The 13846-nt window shown below is 37.8% G+C and overlaps 1 long non-coding RNA gene across 2 annotated transcripts in view; it reads left to right on the plus strand.

Annotated features, from left to right (window-relative positions):
* LOC129657150 (uncharacterized) overlaps positions 1-13597 on the plus strand; it is a 35036-nt gene extending 21439 nt beyond the window's left edge. Inside the window, exons 3-5 of one of the 2 annotated variants that reach the window (XR_008716560.1) lie at positions 5885-5952; positions 7336-7462; positions 13272-13597. This is a non-coding gene — a long non-coding RNA (uncharacterized LOC129657150). The remainder of the gene's footprint in view (positions 1-5884; positions 5953-7335; positions 7463-13271) is intronic. The other variant, XR_008716559.1, reaches the window with a different exon arrangement.
* The last annotated feature ends 249 nt before the right edge of the window (positions 13598-13846 follow it).

Raw genomic sequence — 13846 nt, forward strand, 5'->3', positions numbered from 1 at the left:
CTGAACTGATGGGTGATTCATGTTGCGATTGGACAGAGAACAACAAAATTCTGTAAAGCAATTATCCTTCAATTAAAACATTAACTAAATATAAAAAAGCTTATACATGAATGTTCATAGCAGCATCATCAACAGATTAATTGATGAACAATGTTTTATAGTTTTCAGTGTATTAGTTTATACTTTTTAAATTAATTTTTTCCAAGTATTTTACACTTTGATGTGATTATAAATGGAATTTTTTTTAATTTCTTTTCTGATTGGTCATTGCTGCTGTATAGAAATTCAACTGATTTTTGCATACTGATCTTGCACCCTGCCATCTTGTTGAATTATTAGCTTGAGAATTTTTTTGTGGATTCCTAGGATATTTTACAGAGAAGGCAATGACACCCAACTCCAGTACTCTTGCCTGGAAAATCCTATGGACGGAGGAGCCTGGTGGGCTGCAGTCCATGGGGTCGCTAAGAGTCGGATACGACTAAGTGACTTCACTTTCACTTTTCACTTTCATGTATTGGAGAAAGAAATGGCAACCCACTCCAGTGTTCTTGCCTGGAGAATCCCAGGGACGGGGGAGCCTGGTGGGCTGCCGTTCTGGGGTCGCACAGAGTCGGACATGACTGAAGCGACTTAGCAGCAGCAGCAGCAGGATATTTTATGTATAAGACTGCATCTTCTCTAAATAGAAGTAATTTTATTTTTCCTTTCCTATCTAGATGCCTTTTATTTCTTTTTCTTGTCTAATTTCCCTGGATAGAATCTCTGGAATACTGTTGAATAGACATGATAAGAATGGGCATCTTGACTTGTTCCTGATTTGGGGGGAAATCTTTCAGTATTTCATCATGAAGTATGTTTTTTTTTTTAATTTTTTAATTTAAATTTATTTATTTTCATTAGAGGCTAATTACTTTACAATATTGTATTGGTTTTGCCATACATCAACATGAATCCACCATGGGTGTACACATGTTCCCAATCCTGAACCCGGCTCCTGCCTCCCTCCCCATACCATCCCTCAGGGTCATCCCAGTGCACCAGCCCCAAGCTTCCTGTATCTGGCATCGAACCTGGACTGGCAATACATTTCTTATATGATGTACCCCAATGTTCATCGCAACACTGTTTATAATAGCCAAGACACGGAAACAACCTAGATGTCCATCAGCAGATGAATGGATAAGAAAGCTGTGGTACATATACACAATGGAATATTACTCAGCCATTAAAAAGAATACATTTGAATCAGTTCTAATGAGGTGGATGAAACTGGAGCTGATTATACAGAGTGAAGTAAGCCAGAAAGAAAAACACTGATACAGTATACTAACGCATATATATGGAATTTAGAAAGATGGTAATGATAACCCTGTACGCAAGACAGCAAAAGAGACACAGATGTATAGAACAGTCTTTTGGACTCTGTGGGGGTGTTGGGGGGATGATTTGGAGAATGTCATTGAAGTATGATATTAATCATAGGTTTTTCATTTATGTCCTTTATCAAAATGGATAAGTTCTCTTTTATTCTTATAACATCTTTAAGATGTTCATATGGTTTTTGTCCTTTTTTCAATTATATGAAGCTGTACATTGATTTCCTTATGTTGAACTAATCTTGCATTCCTGCAATATATCTCACTTAGCTATAAGTAAATAATTCTTATGTGCTGAATTTAGTTTGTTAGTGTTTTGTTGATGATTTTTGCATATATATTCATAAGAGACATTGGTCTGTAATTTTCTTTTCTTGTATGTTTCTATCTGGTTTTGGTGTCAGGGCAATACTGGCCTCATTGAATGTATTCGGAAGTTGCTCTTCTTCCTATGTTTATGTTTTATTTTATTTTGGGGTGCATTAACAAATACGTTAATTTCTCTTTAAACATTTAGTAGAATTTATCAATGAAGCCATCTGTGCCTGGACTTTGATTACTAATTCGATCTGTTCACTTACTATAGGTCTGCTCAGATGCTCTGTTTCTTCTGAAGTCAGTTTCAGTAGTTTGTGTCTTTTTAGGAATTCATTAATTCTGACTGTTAGCTAATTTTCAGGTATATACTTTCTATAGTATGCCCTTATGATTCTTTCCATTTCTGTAAATTCATAGTAATATCCCATCTTCCATGCTACTGCATAAACCTATAGAACTAAGTACACTAACATTTTCTTGTTTCCCAGCCATAGACAAGAATCCACTGAAATATAAAAGTACATCATTATTGATCTTATTCTAAATTTTCTGAAAATGAACCACATTCTTCCTCAAATTTTTTTATAATTACATTTTATATTATTAATCTGATTTATTGCACTGTCATCCTGTATTAGTTGGGATTTAGTTACCAATACATAATGCATAGCCTCTAGCTTAATGTGTTTGAGCAAAGCAAGTCTTTTTTTAAAGTCAGATATTTGGCACCCCACATGGATGGACAGGGGACTGGGCTGGCTCCAGGACCATGCCACTTCCACCACGATCCATTCCATGAAAATGGACGTCCTGTGTTCTGTTTAACACTGGAGAATGAGGAACTCTGCTTTAGGACCCCTGCGAGAGCTGCCTCAGAAAGTCAAATGCCTCTGTGATTATCTTTGCCAGCAGGATCCAGGTTTGGGCCCACCCTACTTTTATTCTTTCTCAAGATGATACTGCCGGGACACACTTTGGCTTCTTACTGGTTTTACTGTAATTCATTTTAGTCACCACAGCTTGAGCCACTTAGAAATGTAATCACACTTTAAGAGTAATTTTATCTTTAGATGAAAATCTCTCTCTCCAGTGGTACCTTTTAAAATGTGTTGTCTCTGCTTTCACATATTGTTAGAGAATTTCTATTGTACTCTTCATGTAACTCTTTACATAACTGCTAATGTTTGCATATTTTGTTCCTTGAATTAAAGTTTACTTCAATTCACTCTCTACACATTTCTGAGATGGAAAGTACTTAGAATTTGAAAGAAGAATATCTATCTACCTTTAAACTGTCTGTGACTATGATGATATAATGCTAGAGAAACAAATATTTACTTGAAGCCAAAAGAAAAGGAAAAAAAATTATATGACAAGGGGAAAATCTATAATAACAAACTATACTGCTACTGCTACATCGCTTCAGTCGTGTCCGACTCTACACAACCCCAGAGACGGCAGCCCACCAGGCTCTCCCATCCCTGGGATTCTCCAGGCAAGAACACTGGAGTGGTTGCCATTTCCTTCTCCAATGCATGAAAGTGAAAAGTGAAAGTGAAGTCGCTCAGTCATGTCCGACTCTTCGCGACCCCATGGACTGCAGCCTACCAGGCTCCTCCATCCATGGGATTTTCCAGGCGAGAGTACTGGAGTGGGTTGCCATTGCCTTCTCCAACAAACTATTATCTTTTCTTAAATCAATGGGGAAAATTGCCAACCTAGAACCTTGAATGAAGAGTAATTTTCAATTATTTGTTCTCTTTTGACTTAAATTCATTTGTATTATGGCATGAAATAAAAGGCCCTTGGATTTGAAAAATAACATCAGGTACAATTGACAGAACACAATTGCATAAATTTTTTTCTTGCTCTCTTCATTCTACCTAGGTATCTACTCTGCATTCATTATGCATTCTTAGTTAAAAAAAAAAATGTTCTTTCTGTACCTTAATCCACCTATGTCCAAGTTTATTTGAATTAAATGTCTTGGCAGTTCTCTCTTTTCATTATAAACTCTTTTCCGTCTCTGGTGTACATAAAGAAGCATGCACAAGTTGCTTTAAGCATGAAGCAAGATGAACAAAAGTGATTTTAGCATGTTTTATGCTGACACCATGTTGGTTTTATTATAAACTATGCCCCATGCTTTCTTACTAAGTGAAATCCTAGCATATCATATAGAAAGTTACCATCACAGAGTATATATTTAAATAACTCAAAACTTGACTATTTTTAACTTCCAGAGAGATCAATTACTATATTAGAACCTTTAAAAAAATTCAAAAATACCTAGCAGTATCAATTCCAGAGCCAGTGGCTAACTGATCTGGCAAGCATTTACAAGTGTTCTGACCAGATCCTCCCGGGAAGGTGGAGGCAGAAGCTTAGGGAGGTTATTAGAAGAGCAGGATAAGACCTAGCTCCAAAGCCTGCACTCTTTCCATGCACTAGATGTGCTCAGCAGTGGCACACAAATGAATTTGGGGTGGTTTATCACAATGTGTCCTAGAAAAACATAATGGTTATATCAAGCTTGTGATTCCTCAGGCATCCTTGCACAGGAAAACACTTATGTTAAAATATTCAAAGACTTCTAAAAATATTAAACAAATATTAGGCTTGGGCATGGTGCAAGGATGAGCAAAATTTGGAAAACATGGTGTATCACCAGCTGCCCTTACTAAACAAAACTGCCTGTCAAATGAGAACAAAGAAGAGTTTGGTCAATCCTAAGACGTTCTAGGCTGAAAGCATGCGAGACCAGTACTCCCTCACTACCTGTATGCCCACGGGCATGGAATGGACCTTACTGTACACCATAGTCTAGAAGCTAAAGACTGCATTTCCCACACGCCATCACAGTCAGGCTCCACTGTGATCTCTCATCAGCCCAGGATATGGGAGACACAGCAATTGCACCTATTTATCACCTTCCTGACTGTCCCGTCATAATCATTTAAGAGCATACATGAGACCTAAGAGGACACCCCATTTCTGCTGCTTGTGCTGCCTCTGCAGGGAACCTGGCTCACAGGAGCATTTGGTTTTCTGTGGTAGCTGCAGCCGAGCTCCCTGACTCCACCCTCACTTTCATCAGTAACCTATTTCACCCCCATGTACCTCATCACATAGAGTTAGGGTAAGGTTGAAGGCAAGAGAGCACCTCTGGTGGGCTATGTAGAAAAGAAGTTACTTAGCAGTTTTGAGGTGACTCCCAACAATTTTGAAAGGACTGGAGGAAGAGGCTCTAGGCTGGCTTGGCAGGGATTACTCTCAGAAGATATAAATGGCCTGACCAGAAGCTGCTTCTTCTGCTGCAGTCTGGAAGATGACGAATCAGAGGACCAGCACCACCATTGTTGGCTTAAGACTCATTTCATTTACCATGATCCATGCACCATATACTTTGGCCACCTGATGTGAAGAGCTGACTCATTTCAAAAGACCCTGATGCTGGGAAAGATTGAGGGTGGGAGGAGAAGGGGATGACAGAGGATGAGATGGTTGGATGGCATCACCGACTCAATGGACATGAGTTTGGGTAAACTCCAGGAGTTGGTAATGGACAGGGAGGCCTGGTGTGCTGCAGTTCATGGGGTTGCAAAGAGTCAGACACGACTGAGCGACTGAACTGAAACTGAAACTGATGCACCATGGCTTGCCAGGTGGCGCTAGTGATAAAGAACCCACCTGCCAATGTAGGAGACATCAAAGACACAGGTTTGATCCCTGGGTCAGGAAGATCCCCTGGAGGAGGGCATGGCAACCCACTCCAGTATTCTTGCCTGGAGAATCCCATGGACAGAGGAGCCTGGTAGACTACAGTCCATAGGGTCGCAAAGAATCAGACACAACTGAAGTGAATTAGCAAGCACGCATGCACTAAATGATTGTGATGTATTCATTCCAACTTCATTGTTTTCTTTATTTTATTTATTTATCTTTCTTTTATTTATCCTTCTTTTATCCTTATTTATTTATTTATCCTTCTTTTACACACTTTAAAATAATCAGTGATGAAAAATCCAGAGCTTCCCTTTAAATGTAACCATAACACTAGCCTACCAAATGCATATGTAAAAAACACTGTAAAGTGCTACACTTGACAAAAGTTGTGTTATTCCTCTCCCTCCCCCTAAAGGAGACCTTCGATGCTTTGTCCTTTTTTTTCACACATTGTTCTGTAGGTGGCGCCGTTGCTGCACAGCACCAGGTCATTTGCAAAAGAACTGGCCTTGAAGAGGACTGGAAACAGGTTAATTTGAAGGATCCCTTTGGAACTCTGGCTTGTGGTTGGGTCAGAACTAAGTATTTTCGAGTTTTATCTGTGCTGAGATGTTGGTGGGGTGCCTGTACACTCTGGGAATTAAAGGCTAAAACAAGCTTGAGTTTGTTAGCAAAAGAGAAGATGCAATTCAGAAGGATGCTCTTGACAGACCAGTTCATGTCTTGTTTCGCTCCTTTCAGGGCTCACCTGGGCCGGAATAAAAACATGCCACCTTGCTTGAGTCCATCTTCACTTGTGGGAAGGTGGGCAAGAACAGCTCCCTGGGAAAGGAAGACATGACAGTGGAGATACCCTCATTTTCATGCAAACTCCTCCTTTTTCTTCCTCTTGTCCAAATGCCCTTTCTTATCTTAGTAACAAAACATTGGGTGTCTTTCTGACTTTTGCTTTATGGACTAAATTATCCCCTCCAAACTTTATTTTTGGAAGAAATAATAAAGTAGAATATGAATGTGAGTAATAAAGCCCAAATAAAAATAAATTCTGAGGCTCAGTGACCTATTCAGGGAGCCAGACAATATAACTGCATTCCCTTCAACTCTTGAAATCCTCTAGCAAATTTGAAAATAGGTGCAAGAACAATAATTCCTAGAAAACCTCAGTAACTTAGAAATAAGTTTGAGTCACATATTTGTGAAAGTATGAAGGCGCATTAATAACATACTTAGGTTGATAGCTAGCCCTATCAAAAATAAAAGCACTCAGTAGAGATCCACCCAATGATGACTCTGTGTCAGCCCTTTTGAGGGAAGTCTACCATCTTTCCTACACATTGATCTGCTATGTGCTTCAGAGAAAAGAGTTTATACAGCACAAACACATTTGTTTGGTAGGAAGTGAACCCTACCTGTGAAGATTATGATGCGGTTAGCTCTAAGGCAATACTTGAAAATCTATATTCATAAATGCTCTATAAATCACTCCAAAAATTTGATAAATCTTGGCCTGTACAAAAGGAATAAGAAAATTGATGGTAAACACCAGGAATAGCATAGCTACACTCACAGTATTTGTGATACAATACTAAAAAAAAAAAACAAAACAAAACAAAAAACACTCCACACTTACAAAATTTGGAAATGAATAAAAGGAAGGGCTGAAGGTGAGAAGTGAAGATTTGGATTTCAAAACTCTGGAATTTAAATCCTTTTACTCTGACTTCCAATGGCCCCTTGATCAACATTGTTTTTTCTCTCAAGTTCTTTTTAATATACTAAGAGTAGAATAATACCTTCTGATATCTAGTAGAGGAATAAGATTAATTTTGGTAAAAAATATAGTAAATTTTGTGCTGGCCAGATTCTTAATAAGCTTGTCTCTTTGACTGCACTCTTATCTTATTCATCTTAGTGTTATAAACTTGGAATTGAGAAAGTGGTGGAAGCTAAGGCACACAAATGCATAATTTAAACTTACAAAGACCTAGATTGTGTGCATACCGATAAGGAGTGGGACAGAAGATAAAGACTGCAATAAGGTAAGTGTTGCTCCTATCAGTGTTTTAAAATAATATGAAAAACCCAAAGTAGAATTTAAATATTTCAGCTTTGTCATTACAAAGAGTCAGAGTCATATGATTGTTTTATTCTTTACTGACTAGGGGTACTATATTTTTAATAATAAACTCATTTTATTATTGGATTTTATCTTCTTCATTAGCTTTTTTGTTAGACATTTTTGTAATACTGTTTTAGAAGTTAGCCTGAAATTTCAACATGTAACCATGACTGCAGTCCACTTTTGTTGCTGTTTAGTTGCTAAGTGACGTCTGACTCTTTGGGACCCATGGACTGTAACCTACCAGGCTCCTCTGTCCATGAGATTTCCCAGGCAAGATACTGGAGTGGGTTCCATCTCCTTCTCCAGGGTGTCTTCCTGACCCAGGAATCGCACTCACCTCTCCTGCATTGGCAGGCAGATTCTTTAACAGTGACCCACCTACTTGTCCTATTTCCTAAATATTTCAAGGAGATTGCTGCTGCTGCTAAGTCACTTCAGTCGTGTCTGACTCTGTGTGACCCCATAGACGGCAGCCCACCAGGCTCCTCCGTCCATGGGATTTTCCAGGCAAGAGTACTGAAGTGGGGTGCCATTGCCTTCTCCGTCAAGGAGATTATAATAGTTTAATTCCATTTATTCCTTACTATCATTTTTGCTATAGCTGTCACATTTTTCCTTGTGCATAAATTATAAACTCCTGAACTTCTATAACATTATCTGGAAACTCTATCCTTTGACATGAAAATTTTTCTTCGGTATTTCTTCTATTGTAGATCAGCTAGCAACAATTCTCTCAGTTTTGGTTATCTGAAAAATCTCTTCCTCATTTTCTGAAGGGTATTTTCACTCTGTATAGAATCCTAGATTAGAAGGTATCATTTTGTTTTGTTTTCCTCATTCAGTTCTTTAATCATGCCTTCTAGTATATAGATGTGGTCAGTGGTATTTCTTACTGTTATTTTTATGAAGGTGATGTTTTTTTTCTGTTTTAAAGATTTTTCTCTTAATTTTTAGAATAATAAGAGCTAAAATTTTCTTTGTTATGTATTTTGCTTGCAGTCCACTGAAGTTGAATCTGTGAATTATTTTTTATCAGATTTGAAAAGCTTTCAGCCAAAATTTCTTCAAATAGTTCTTTAGTCTCAATCTTTCTCCTCTCCTTTACAGGCTCCAGTTACATGCTGGTTAGGCATTTTAGTCAGATCTTACTTCTCCTCTGTGTTTTATTTTGTTTCTTCCTTTTTTTTCCTGTCTGTACTTCTCGAATGTTTTCTATTAACCAATTTTTATAACTACTGACTTCTAATTCAGCCTGCTCTGTATTTTGCATTTCTAGAATTTTGGAGTTCCTTTTTATGGATTCTAATTCTCTATAGTAACCCTCCATCTTTTCATCCATGTTGTCCATATTTCCCTCTACATTCTGTTATTTAACTTATTTTTTCTTTGTAAAAAAAAAGTATTTATATATATTTTGTTAAAATTTAACAACAGTTGAGCTCTTTGCTATTAAGATTCTATAACTCTAAACAATATGCTTCTAACAATATAATTTTGTTTAATTTTATGCATAAATTTAAAACAAGCAATTATTAATCACATCTACTTAAAGTGCTGCCTGCTAACTACAACTTCCAGATTATCCTAATCTTAAAGCTTGTGTCTACTGTCTACTTTCTCTCATGTCTCTTGATATCCACCACTTTATTTTGTGTTTTTATAGTATTTCAGGTTCTCTTCTGCTTCCTATACCATTTGTTTCTCATGAGGTCTATGTTGGAAAAGAACTTTTTTGTAACATAGCTTTCAATACCAATTGCAGAGACTTCTGAGTTCTTTGTATCTCAAAGATGACAAAAAGTCACACCTTAAGAATAGTGTTTTAAGGCACTATATTTCTATGTCTGGAATATGCATGGAAGATGAAATGCTAGAATCTAAAGATCATTCTTGCTAAATATACCCAGCAAAATGTGGTCTGCCACTTACTAGTCAGGAGGAGCTTCATTTATCTGTGCCTACATTTCTCTCTGTGACTTCATTATTACTAGTGGCAAGAAAAGTGTTTATTTTACTGTTTATTTTCAAAAAAGGGAAGAAAATCTTCTAGATTTGTTCCAACATGAAAAAGATTATCTCTTTCTTTCAAAAATTATAGCTCACATACAAACCTTTTCCTTTCCTAATTTATCAAGTCCACATCTTCTGTTCTAGCTATAACTTTTTATTACTTAAGCTACTTCAAAGCCATATGAACTACACAAATATTCTTTATTTATAGACTGAAGCCAGAATGGTTTATTTAGCTATGAGCTGAATTTCTGCTGAAATGCGAATGTTACATGTGCTTTGTACTAGAAGACCCTCAATCAAACATTGTCTGAGGTGATTTTAATTCTAAGGCAGAAAGGGGAATAAATCTAAGAAATTCAAGAGAATGCAATCCCTGAACCCATTTTAAACCAGCCTCATACATTTTTAAATAGACTCATTTTCTTTTGTTTCCATCAGATTTTATGAAGCCTGTACTATCAAGAATATCTCATACAGGAATATGCCTTCACTATAAGGCACCCTCTCTTCTATAATTCCAGGAGATGATGATAGTCCTAGATTTATTTATTCTTTATACCCTTTTAGGTCATATACATTAATATAAATTTGTTTTAGATTATGAGCCATTTATATTATTAGCAACTAGGAGCTAAATGCTGGAAAAGGTGTCCTTCATGATATTAGCCTTTGTGCTCAAGGAAAGGACTTGGCAATCCCAGCCTTTAGCTTGTACATGGAGAATTATCCTGATTATGTAGATGAGGCAGTGAAAGAGCATTTGCCACGTTTTCTCTGTGCCAAAATCACCATCAAGTCTGAAGTGACAAATACACCCATAAAGAGCCAAAAATGTGAGTGCTTTGCAGGACTCACTTTAGAATAAATGCAGACTTGGGTTAAAGTCTGGTTAGCAAGTCCACTTAACTATAAGCTTCAGATTTCTCATATCTAAAATAGGAACGATACTCTTTTTTATACTTTGAATTTGAATAGAGCTTTAGACAACTAATAACATTTCCCTAAATTTCCCCCTTAATTTTGATTTTTACCTAGAACTAGAATTTTTTCAAGGAGAAAAACTAAAGAAAAAATGGGCTGGGATTTTTCATCTTCTAAGTGACTTCATCCATCCTCTTGAGCCCATTCCTTCTGTGTCAATTGAACCCAGAGAACAAAAGGTCTAGAAGAGGGAGAGGCCCATCCTGATTTATACTTTGGTGAGAAATGAGTCTATGGTTATCTCTGTGCTCCATGAATGAGTAGATGAAGAGAAAATTCTCAGGATTTCAAGACAGAAGTTGTAATTGGATGCTTCCAATGTGAAGTGCTACACAAAACCTTTAGTCCCACAATGGGGAGTGATCAGATTGTACAACAGTGGTAGTTTAAATTATCTACCTTACATCTCCAGGGCTTGACCCTTAGGCTAAGAAGAAAGTCCTGCCTTTTGTCTGGGCTGTGGAGCTGCCCACTGTTGCAGAGTCTGCCAAAATTAAGGATGCCTCCATCCTATGGGCTATATTGGCAGCTGTTTTTATTGCTATATATTAGAAAATAAAAGATACCAAGGAGTATGGGCTCTTTAAAAGGTTGGGCTCTCTTTTATTTTTACATTATTCCCTTGCATGTAGTCCTAAACAAAGGGAGATGATTCTTTTTTGATGCTTACATTTCTGGGTCCTTCCCGGGGCATCACTCACTTGTCAGTCAGTGTGAATCTAGACAGATCCATAACAATAGAGACTAAAGCCAATTCACTGTTAGGATAACTGGGGTCTGTTCCTGCAGATGGTTGGAGCTGATAGTCTTCTGACCCTCTTTATTAACTTGCCACGTTATGAACCCATAATTATATTCAAACAATTCTTTGTCATATTTGGACTATATAGGGGGAAAATATTGTAAATATAAAATTACATGTAATAAAAGATTGATTTGGTTTAACCTTGCTCTTGAAAAAAATATAGATACCTTTGGCACATCTTATTTAATAATAGATAAAAGTCATTGTCTACCTAAACTAACTTGTTATTTTAGAAGGAAAAATTGGACATGGGAGTGTCAAGAGGGCCTCAGACCCATGTAGGGGATTTTTCTAAGGGTTCCCAGTAATATCCACCTTCTTAAACCCTGGTTCCCTACCTTTGAAGGAGGAAACAGACAGAACAGGCTCCGTCCTGAAAGCAGGACTCCATCTTGGGCCAGACTGTGGACTTTGAGCTCTATGCCCAGTATCTATGGAAACGACATACCAACTGGAAAACCAGACACCACCACCACCCGCCCTGCCCCTCGCCCCAGAAGGAAGAACCCCAGGGCTCACACCTAGACTCTCCGTCACCTAGAAGAATACCCTAATTATCTGAGTAGCTGAATAGAATCATAAATTCCATTATGCTTATTGGGGTATGACCACAGCCCTATTGATAATTGTCCACTGTTAACTACGTAGGCTTAAGGCATATGAATCACTGGTTAACTTTAATTGTATGTTTCTTTTCCTTTGTACAGTCTGGTTTCAGGGAATCTGGGGAGATGGGTTTGGGCATGTACACTTGGGGTATATAAGGTTTTCACAAAAACTGGTCGGGGTCCTTGGCAAAAAGGAGACCCTGCCTTGGGCCCGGCAGTGTAACAACCTGCACTCCACTATCTGCATTGTCCTTCTGAGTGAGTTTGTTTCCCAGAACGTGTGGCTACAACACCTTGACAAATAATTCTAATTTAACACTATGCACAATTTTCCTCTGATTAATATTTCAGTCATCAGATTAAGATTCACAAAATTTTAATTAGCAACCTTTATGATATTATCTTTCAGAGATTAGAGAGACTTTAATATAGCCTACCTATTATTACTTCATCTATGTACCTTCTGACTGATACAAATAATTTATAATCTCCATGTACAGTCATTCACATTCATAAGAATATTTTTTCAGCCCTGAAACAGAGACTCATTCAAGTATATCACTGGAAAATTCATGAAAAAAATCATTAGAATATATCACTGGTAGATAGATTGAGACCTCCCAGAAATATGATGCTACAATGTCCTTCTAGTACTTTTTTTTTTTTTCTAATTTTATTTTTGGGGTCTATGTCTTTTATTTATTTAATTTTTGGCTCCTCTGGGTCTTCGTTGCTCTGCGCAGACTGTCTCTGGCAGCAGTGAACCAGAGCTACTCTCCATCGCGGTGTGGGCTTCTCATCGCAGTGGCTTCTCTCGTGGATCGCTGGCTCTCAGTGCCCGGGCTTCAGGAGTTGCAACAAGCAGCCTCAGTAGTTGTTCCATGGCACGTGGAATCTTCCTGGACCAGGGATCAAACCCATGTTCCCTGCATTGGCAGGCATATTCCTATCCACTCTGCCACCAGGGCAGTCCCCTCTAGCACTTCTGATGCAGGTTGCTGTGGGATTAATTGAAGAATGGCGCACAAACTGTTTAGTGTGATGTCCTACATTCAGGAAACTTGATCAACTTTAGCTTTATTATTTTCATTATAAATATTATGGCAGTGCTTTATCCATATGGCTATATCTCTCGGGACATTGATGTGTTCTTCTGCAGATAAAACATGAGACATTAATTAAATGCCATCTTTCTCCAAAGCATAAGTAAACTGCACATGATAACTCGATTATCTCAGTTAAGCAAAATCTATCCTCTCCTGAATGTATGATTCATTGTTTGTTGAAACAGCATTCTTAAATTGGTCTTTTCTTTTCAGTGGAATGGCTCACTTTGTTGACAAAGGTGGAACTGGCTCCTGACCTCATCATGATGTGGAAATATGCCAAGACTGAATGAATGTGCAGCTCACCTATGGACCATGAATCCATGAAAAGTTATCTATCCACACGCAAACAAATCAATAGACAACCTGCCTGGGGTTGGGTGGGGGTGTGTGTGAGGTTGTGATGGACGGTGGAAAATACAGCAGGTCATGCTTGCATTCTCTTAGAAAACTTTCTTTGTAATTTTATCATGAATAGATTCAACCGAACGATCTCTTCTTTTTAACTAATTCCATACTGTTAGAAGTTCTACCATTGTTTTTACTGTAAAGAATCAAATAAATTTAACAAGGCTCATTTCATTGATTTTCTTTCTATCATAGGTCAGATATGCTTCAGAAACACAAGTGACCATGTCATTCTTCAGCTTCAACAGGTAATTCACTGGGCCACTTGACAGCAGCATGGAGATGAGGAGTCAGGATTTTGGCCACACATGTACAGAAAACCCACTCATTGCCTGAACTAGGAAAACTGTATCATGTATTATCTAAACTGGGACACTTTA

This window comes from Bubalus kerabau, chromosome 7, assembly GCF_029407905.1.
Source record: "Bubalus kerabau isolate K-KA32 ecotype Philippines breed swamp buffalo chromosome 7, PCC_UOA_SB_1v2, whole genome shotgun sequence".
Classification (NCBI taxonomy): domain Eukaryota; kingdom Metazoa; phylum Chordata; class Mammalia; order Artiodactyla; family Bovidae; genus Bubalus; species Bubalus kerabau.